Here is a 9,077-nt window from a genome sequence, read left to right on the forward strand (position 1 = left end):
TACAACTATAAGCTTTGTCATAACCAGTTTAAACTTTGTGTGTACTTTATTTTAAATGCAGGAGTCAAATGCTCTTCATTTTCATTCTCTCTTTTTTGTTATATTGTAGCATTTTGATTACAACTGGTTAAGACTCAAAATGTGTTGTTTAAATCTCTGAAATCAAAGAGGGATCTGAATTTCAAAAGTCCTAATTTTTCTTTTACAGAAAGTACAAATGTACATAACTGCAGGCTCTCTTTCTCTCCAGATATTCCTAAATCTTTACCCTTCCAGCATCCTTCACCCTCTATAAAAAATAAGTTTACTCTTCTTTATTTAAGATATCTGCCTCCAGAGCAGCCTCGCTGCAGCAGGTGCTATCTGTATTTAGTGCATTTCAATGAGGATTTGTAGTGCACATTTTAGTCATTGTGCAAGGCACTTTTGAGTGCCTGGGGGCCCTGGTGTCCCCTGCACTTTCATTCATCTGGGGCACTGGCTTGTCCTCCCCCATCACTACATTTTCAGCCAGGGACCCCTGTGAAGACATGGCAAAGGACTTTGATTCCCCAGATTTTGACTTCAGCTCTTTGACCACTTCTTCTGCTGAAGCAGCATAAGGAGGTCTGCCCTGAATTGCTCCCTGGATTTTATAACCTTGGCCATAGTGCCTTCCAACTCTACCAAACCTCTGTATCCCTTGGGTGGAAATAACTCCTATTGGATGCCCTCTTGCTGTTCCTCCGACAGAGACCACTTGCAATGGGAAGGGCCCTCAGACTCCACAGCCCTGCCTGCTTCCTGCCCAGTGGCCAACCACAGTGCCAGCGATTTCTAGTTTCCCTCCCTGAGAAGGTATAGTTTGGACTCCACCCTGGGACTTGCTAGTTTCGCTACTGTCACTGCCTAAGAAGGCTCCACAGTGTTCTGATGCTGCCTCCACCCAGAAGGCATGGTAAGGGCCAGTTGCTATGGTTTTCCCATAAGGGCTGCCAAAGCCATAGACTCCTGCAAAGCCTCTGCCCCTGCCCTGAGACTTGGTTGGAGGAGATTGCCCCTTGTAAGCTGCCCATTCCTTCATGATCACTAGTGAGAATTCTGGTGGAAGTCTGTTCTTTCTTAAAGCAAGTCTCTCAGTTTTCTTTCTGCTTTCTGCCAAACTAAACAGGACTCTGTAAACATACTGATGAACTGGCCTATTGAAAAGGGCAGCTGGAAGCAGATCTTTGTTGGCTTCATCTTCAATGGAAACAGCAATTTTGATTTCACACTTCATCAGGATTTGGAAGATGTAAGGGTACATCAGCCCCTTCTTGTGCCTGTGCTTGGCCATTTTTAGCACCTCATGTGTGATGGGGGCAGGGGAGGTGTGGTGATGTCCATGTGGTTCCTGGTGTGCATGGACAGGAGGCAGGGGATTGGTTGGACTGTGCCCATCTGGCTCCCTTTGCCTTCCACTAGCTGGCTTCCTAAAGAGGCAGTGGAGGAACTTTCTACCTTTGCACTTCCCTCATTGTCATTGTCTAATAATGATGATGTAGAAGAGCCAGGGAAGTAGGCAGAATCCATGTTTTTGGGGCTGCCACTCTGGGCTGGATTGATGTGCGAGGACCGCTCAGAGAGCCGTGTGTGCTTCCCCTCGTCAGAAATGTTGCTGTAGTTGTTCTGCTCTGTCAGGTTCTTCCCACTTGTATCCAGAGTGAGGGCCAGCTAAGTGAGGATATATGGGTATACACCCTGGCCCAGATCCCCCCAGGGCTGGGCTATTTCTTTATTTTTATGTGGTATCGATGATATAACCCAGAACCTCACATGTACCAGGCAAGCATTTTCCCACTAAGCCACAAACCCAGCCCACATTTAATCTTATTTTAATAAAAGTTTTTCTTTCTTTCTACACACCCCCCTTTTTTATTCACCCTCCAATCTATGTGACTAGAAAGGCCTAGAAAATAATAAAGTCTAATGTTAATTCTGATATTTGGGGCACTGGGTTTTGACAAGATTCCCATCCCTTGCTCAGTTTTGCAGTATTCTTCTGTATGCTTTAAATTCTTTATAAGAGCCTGTAGCATTTTCATTAAAAAAATGCGATCAATTTCCCAACATACAGCACTATTTTTGAAAGTTTAGGGAATGACAGGATGAGAAAAGCATCTGGTATAGTGTGATTATGTGATTCTGAGAGGACACAAAACCTTTATGAGGTCACAAATGGTTTTCTTACCTAGAATGTGCTTTTCTTTGCTTTTTAGCAATGTGCTTTTCTTTGCATTTTAGCAAATTTCTACTCATCCTTCAATACCTAGTTGAATGTGAAGAATTCATATTCCCAGCCAGTACCTATATCCAGCCAACTGGACCTCTTCTTTGAAGACTTAGAATCTGAGCAGCAACAAAGTGACAGCAGAAAGACTTACAGTGTGCTCATATAGCAGCAGGCTCCAGGAAGGACTATAAAGGGGTTTTGGGCACTGAGATCACCTGGCAAAACCCAGCTCTAGTTTTATTGAACTTTGCTATCATGTTCCGTTGACCTCCCCAGTGTTATCTAGTGCATTTTTAAAAGCATCCAGATCAGTTTCTGCAGCTTGGAACCCAAGCCTCCAACTGCGCCCTGTCCTTACAGCATTGAGTCAGGCTGTCAGAATAAACCATAGTTATACAGAAGTCATTATAAGGAGGCTATTTCTTTTGAGACTGAATCTTGAGAAAGATAGCCATGATCAGACACCTATGGTCCCTCATTCTGAGATGCCCCAGGTTGGCTGGAGAAGAGATCACAGATGACTCTTGTTTGCCAAGTACCTGTGCCCATCCTGTGCTGAAAGGGTAAGCAAAGGTGCTGAAGGCCACAGAGCTAAAGAAAATCTGAAGGCCATGTCCTTTGCAAACATCCTTTTTTAATTCTGGCTGGGCTGTTTCACATATAGGGCAGGGACCTTGCTAGTTGCTGGCCAATATCTCTCCTGCATCCATAATACACAGACGGTGCTGAAAACATGCTCACATTTATGCAAATAAATTATTATCATCAGCTAAATTTTGTAAATGGAGATAGTCTGACTCAGGTTAGCAAAGTGGTTCAAGGTCATCCACGTTTGGGGTCCAAACGTGACCAGAGCCCAAATGAAATTGTCCCTTAGACTCAGTGGTGTCACAATCATGGGCATCTCTGCAAGATTCCTTTCATTCATTTCAGATGAAGTTTTGGAGGAGCAGTGGAAAGGCAAGGTGACACAGGGTGGCTGGTGTAGGAGTTATCTTGATGGAAAAGCATAGCTAACAAAGAAAATCTGAGTCATTTGGTATGCTAGTGGATGTTGGTGGAATTGAGCCAAGCCAGACAGCAAAGCTTCCACAGCTAGAGGAAAAAAACCTGCAATCCCAGAGAGTTAAATAGGTCGACGGAGGATGAGCCATGTGGACAGAATGCAGAGGATCAAATGGGTGGAGTGGGCGTGGCTCTGCAGAACAGTGCAGGTAAGAGGCCAGATGCTGGGTGGAGCCTATGAAAAAAAGTGGAGAGGACTTAGTGGGGCTTAATTGTTTGGCAGAGCTAGTGATGCAGAGTCAGGCTGAGTGACTGGAGCCCATCCCATAAGAACAATAGGTGGGGAGAAGACAGAGGAAGCACGTGGGTAGCAGCATCCCATTCAGGACCTCTTATGTGAGCATAGCCTAGGAATAAGGTGGCACAGTGGTGCGGGAGCAGAAGGCATGGTGGGTGCATCCACAGGAGGCAAAGGGAGTCAGGAGAGGCATCCAGGAATTCTGTTAGGAGTCACTGCTGACCCAGTGAGGAAGAAGGGTCTTTGTGCTCTGAGATAGAAATGTGACCTCAGGGTCTGCTCCACAGGGGGCCTCAGTTTTCCCACTTACAACTGCGACAATGGAGGGAGACTGAAGATGCCATAGCACAGCCTTTCTTGGTTCCTCCCTCTTATGGGATGCTGTGCACTTTCCATATTTTCAGATTGGTTGGGTTCCATGGGGTTTCTGGGAGGGATTCTGGGGATATTACCTGAGACACTTTGTTTTGGGAGAACAACAATTTTTCCAGAATGTTCACAGAGACTTCTCTTGGTGCCTGCTCTGTACATACTGAGACCTGGAGGTCCCAAGAGGGTAAGCCTGTGATGCAGCCATCACTTGCTGGAGCCTGGTCTGGATTGCACATTCCACTGCACTGGCTCACAGGCAGGGGTTTCCTAGCACCTGGGCAATGAAAAAAGCATTGATGGGGGAGGAGGCCTTGACCCTTTCCAGAAGCGGATTTTGGAAACTCCCTACATCTGTAAAGTAGGACACAAGGTGACACCAGCTTCTCAGGCTGGAGTAAGGCCAAGCCTCAGCTTCATGATTCTCTAAAAGGCAGTTTGCATGGATGGGTAAGGGACCCATTTTTGACAGTGTTATCATTTAGGTTTTTTTCTTTTAAATATTTATGTTTTAGTTGTAGATGAACACAATGCATTTATTTTATTTTTATGTGGTGGTGAGGCTTGAACCCAGTGCCTCATGCATAATAGGCGAACACTCAACCTCTAGGCATAACCACAACCTTCATTTTTTTTTTTTTTTTGAGAGAGAGAGAATTTTTTTTAATATTTATTTTTTAGTTTTCACTGGACACAACATCTTTGTTTGTATGTGGTGCTGAGGATTGAACCCGGGCCGCATGCATGCCAGGTGAGCGTGCTACCACTTCAGCCCCATCCCAGCCCTCATTTGGTTTTATACATGGAAACATAACCCCTTGCTTTTTAAAATAAAACTATTAACACCAGGCTTTGTTCTAGGCAAAGAGGACATGGGCATCAACAAAACAGCAAGGAACCTCTACTCCCATTCTTCTGGGGACTACCATTGCCCTGGTCTGACCCAAGAATTCAAGCAATAAAGAAACACGGAGTACTGACCTCTTTTAGGCATCTGATCTAAGGTTATCATCCATAAATGTTTTACCTTCTGAATTATTCTAAGACACCCCTCGCCATGTCATTTACCTGCCCCAATCCTTTTCTACCTGTGAGATAAAGGCCTCCATAGGATATCTTCCATTTCTTGCTTCTCCAGTTGAATTTCCTCACCCTTTATTGAGGTTTCAAGAATTCCTGTTTCATCTCTACTTGTACTTAGGGCTGTGCTTAAGGAGGGTACTTTCATTGTTAGAAGTGCTAGCTCCTTATTAGACACTAGATGGCGCCAGAATTATACTTTTGATTTTTTTTTTCTAGCATCCACCAGAGTATCTGCCTACTCATTGGCTGGCTTGGTTACTAATTTTAGAAAGCCCTTCAGTACTTGTTTTACAAGCAGCTTTTTAATTTTTTTAAAAACGAATCTTCATTAGTTGTATGTATGAAATTAATCATCCAGCTTTGGAAGGGAGGATTACACTCACCATCCAGTGTGTGTGTGTGTGTGTGTGTGTGTGTGTGTGTGTGAACATGTATATTTATATACATATTTTGTTTTCAAAATTTTATTCAGAAGTGGGGTAAGTGATGCAATTCAGTCATGGCCTCTTCCTACTTCTGTTGTGCCTAGGATGTTTCAGGAGTCCTTACTAATATTGCAGATATTTCTTTCTCTTTTCTATGCTGTGATTATTGTAAGCCAATAAATAGAATAAATATATTTCAGCGATGCCAATGGTTATCTCACTTGTGGTTATCCATTGGGCATCTGTAGGCCTAAGTGAACAATCAGTGCTTTTTGGCAAAAGCAGCTTATAAATTTCTTGATATGAAGAGGATTTGTGGACATTTAGCAGAACTTGTCCACATGTATATGATTTCCAATAGAATATGCATTATATAACATGATGGCATGACTTGGTAACAGGAATAAAAGTGGTTTAATCTGATTTATTTATTTATAATTATATATTTTATAGATATTTAGTATACATAAATTGTATACTTATATGTTTATAATTTTGAATATATGTATCTCTCTCTCTCTCTCTCTCTCTCTCTCTCTCTCTCTCACACACACACACACACACACACACACACAAATGTTCATAATATTGTCTTTAGAATAAGCAGGGTTGGGGGATGAATTGGGGTGAGTGTAATGGTTAAAAGACCAAGGACAATTGCTGAACTTTAGCACTCTAGGGTAGTTGCTGATTCCCAATCCTGTATGGGGCAGAAAGACCACATGAGGCTAGTCTTGAGAAAGGCTTTTGCATTGATGTTTGTGATTTCTCTTAGATATCCACATGAACATGTCTGAAGGTAAGAGAAGAGGACTGGGAAGAAAATGGATACTTGGGAGGCAGGGGAATGTGGAAAATACTGCCATGAGACTTAGCAAAATCCTGGGTGTGGGTAAAGATATAGAAGTACAGGGATCATTTCTCTGAGGTGGGGGACACACCTATATTTATCAATGAAGAAGAGAAGTCTATGAAAGAGATGGAGAGTGAGGGCATCCAGTTAAGGAGATAGAAAACCAGGGAAATGTAATGATGTGGATTTCTGGAAGAGATGATTCTAAAGAGTAAGTTTTTGTTCCAAAAAACTACTAAAAAGTGAACTACAGGGTGACAAAGGAGGGACCTTTAGATTTGGTGCCATTGTGGTTTCTGGTGATCTAAGTGGAGCCCCTGTCCTCATGTGGTGAGAACTGAAGCCAAATGGGTGAGGAAAAATTAAGGTCAGCATAGTGAAAGCAATAGTTGGAGATTGTTTTTTGAATTGTGTACAATGAGACAAAGGGAGACTCAGCCAGGTGTTAACATTTATGGTCTCTGAGATGTGGGGACAGTTCATTTCTGCAAATGGTTGTTTGTGGCTGCAGAAATAATTTTTCTATTACCATTTTGCCACCTACATCCTATAATTGATTTTTTAAAAAGTAATATGGAAGCCCAATAGTAATTTCTTGAGAGTAGGAAGAGTGCTGGGGCAGGACAGGGGTAAAAGTAGATGATAGATAATTAGATATGATCACTGTGTGTCATGCATTTGAAAATATTATGCTTGAATCCATTAACATGTGCAATATATATATTTGTTAATTAAAAACAAATTAAAACTAATTATTCTATTTGATTACTGAAAGATAGGCACTCAACATTGAGGGATAGAGTATCCTTATGGTTTGTTCCCTGCTTGTGAAAATGGTCATTGTAAGTTACCTGTAAAAAGAACTGATTAAATAATTTTTGAAGAAATAGTATGGATTTGAAATGCCTTGTTGCCACAGCATAATGAGGTTACCTGATGGTCACTGAAATATTTGAAGTGCCACAGTCCATTCATTGTCAAGGTAGTTTGTGTCAGGTTCATCCTTTGGGAATGTAATAATTTCCCTTATTCCTTCACTGTTTGTTGCATTCAAGTCACTGAGTCTGCCCACTCCTAAAAAGGCAAGAATACTAAGCTCCACATGAAGGAGGGGATGCTATTTTCCTGCATTGTTTTGAACTCTTCTATATGAAAGATCTCTGTTCCTGTCACTTTTTATCAATGAAGCCAATTATTTTTATCACTAAATACATATTTATTTGTTGCTTTCACTCAGATTTTACTGTTAAAGTTGTTTATTTTATTGCTCATATTTTTCCAGCTTTCACTATTTCAGGATTTTTTACTTTAGTTTTTATTTCATTTGTCAGGCATCCACATGTGGAACACCTTGGGAGACTCTCCTCCTACTCTTTCTTCTGTTCCTCCTTCTATGTTCATGTTCATTTTAAAATTTATCTTACCAGATCCTAGAATCAGCACTTTCTCCAGTGAAATATGCACCTTTTTACTGATATTGTTAGGGCAACTTGTGTAATTTGTCAGGCCCAATGCAAAATGAAAACTTAGAGTGCCTGTCTAAAAGCAGGTGACCTGTGCTATTGACACCATGCCACAGAAATCTATTTCTGTCTTCTGTGATCTCTTCACATGTCATGGTACATCTTGTCTGTCTTTTAATTGTCCTTCTTATTACAACATTTTAAACATTTATCTTTAAGTATGCCATAAGAATTCTAGATGCAAACTTACAAGCAAGTCATACTGTAGAGCTTGCACATCCATGTTGTGTTCATTAATGCCAAAGCAGTGAATATGTTACACAGAATCAGTGCAATTGTTTTTACTACACTTTGATAAATGTGGACAGTTTCTCCAACTGGTTTATTAATGAGTTTGAAAGAACCGGTAGAAATGTGACTGTGGATCACCCTGGTTTCCCTTTCCCTTCACATCCTCAGCTGGAGAGGTGGTCTAACAAAGAGTACCTTGAGTGACAAGGCTGTCTTCTTTATGTATTTGAATCTAATTCTGGTGGACATTACTGTGTGGCCTCCCTGGGTTTCATCACCCTCCCTTTTTTTACGTACTTGTGGATAGGACACGGTCACATTTTACCCAACTTTCTCTTAGCTCCCATATTTTCTTGGCCCACTGGAATTCTGTGATTATGGGAATAAAAACTCAGTGTGCATGAGGTGGTGAAATGCAGTATACCTGCAGGTTACATTTATGTGCTGTGTTCATATCTGTGGTTGATTGCCTTCTTGGAATTTACTTTGAAAAATAAGTAGTAAGATAAAATCAATAAAAAATTATGATAGAAGTAGCAGAATATTCAATCAAGGACAGGTCCACTTTGAGCAGGAATCCTGACTGTGTAGGAAGAGCATCATGGGGTTACTCCCCGATTCCCTGCCTTCTACCTCCTCCTCTCTCTCTCCATCATCCTTCTCCCCCTCCCTCCCTTGCTTCTTTCATTCCTCCCTTGCACAATAGTAAGAACACTAAGTAGGATATATGTACTCTGAAAACATACTATTATAAAGTGTAAGTATAGAATTATTCTGCAAATATCTAGAAGTTGTTTATCTTATGCAATAGAAATTTTATATCCATTGAAGATCAGCACCCCATTTTACCCTAACCACATTTTTTTGAAAACAACATGCTACTCTCTGTTTACATTTTTTTTTGTCACTAGGGATTGAATCTACAGCACTTAACCACTAAGGCACATCCCCAGAGTTTTATTTATTTATTTATTTTAAATTTAGAGACAGGGTTTTATTCAGTTTCTTTTGGCATGGCTAATTTGATGAGGCTAATTTT

General features: G+C 41.2%; 1 pseudogene; it reads right to left on the minus strand.

Moving 5' to 3' along the window:
- Positions 1 to 304: 304 nt before the first annotated feature.
- On the minus strand, positions 305 to 8,030 carry LOC124097462 (constitutive coactivator of PPAR-gamma-like protein 1; annotated as a pseudogene).
- Between the last annotated feature and the right edge of the window lie 1,047 nt (positions 8,031 to 9,077).

The sequence above is a fragment of the Marmota monax genome, unplaced genomic scaffold, assembly GCF_021218885.2.
Source record: "Marmota monax isolate L192 unplaced genomic scaffold, Marmota_monax_Labrador192_F-V1.1 WCK01_AAM20220418_F8-fsc00629, whole genome shotgun sequence".
Taxonomy (NCBI): Eukaryota; Metazoa; Chordata; class Mammalia; order Rodentia; family Sciuridae; genus Marmota; species Marmota monax.